Source organism: Pygoscelis adeliae, unplaced genomic scaffold, assembly GCF_000699105.1.
Source record: "Pygoscelis adeliae isolate BGI_AS28 unplaced genomic scaffold, ASM69910v1 Scaffold209, whole genome shotgun sequence".
Taxonomy (NCBI): Eukaryota; Metazoa; Chordata; class Aves; order Sphenisciformes; family Spheniscidae; genus Pygoscelis; species Pygoscelis adeliae.
This window is the reverse complement of record NW_008825538.1, coordinates 3,573,356-3,573,990: the sequence shown is the minus strand read 5'-3', so window position 1 is coordinate 3,573,990 and position 635 is coordinate 3,573,356.

Here is a 635-nt window from a genome sequence, read left to right as displayed (position 1 = left end):
GTTCCCTGAGGAGACGGGGCCCGGCTCCTTCCTCCGGGGTTAAAAGACCCAAAACTTCGGGCCCTTGTGGGCTGGGGGACCCCTCCAGGGAGAACCCCCCCTCCTCCAGCCTCGGGACTGAGCAGCGTTCCCCCCTCCCGGGGGGTTCCGGCCCCGGGGACGGTCTCTCTGCGGGGGGGAGGCCGAGCTGGAGGTCTGCCCCCCTCGCCCCCCCTGGAGTCGGAGCTTTGTGTGCGTTTGTGGCAGGGAAAAGTTAAAGGCAGGGACAGGTATCGGCCCTCCCGGGCCTCGCCTGCCTTCCGTGCGCTGCTGAAGAGGAGCGTCTGCTCCTGATCAGGAGGTACGGCGTGACCCTGGTCAGCGTGTCCATACCTTCTGCGCCTTTATGTTGAGTTACAACGGGGTTAGTCACCCCCAGGGGAAATAAACAGCAGGGCTGCCCTGTTTTCTTCTCCTCCCCCCCCTTATTTCTTCTTTTTTTTTTTCCCTCCGAAGTCACTAAGTTGTTTTCTTTTGATGTGGCTGGGTTTGGAAGTGTTTAGGGTGAAGGCACTCTTTAGCAGGAAATAAACACGGCCTCCTAAGTCTGGTCTGTATTTTACAGCTGATGTTGAGCCCTTGCGCAGGCGGGCTAG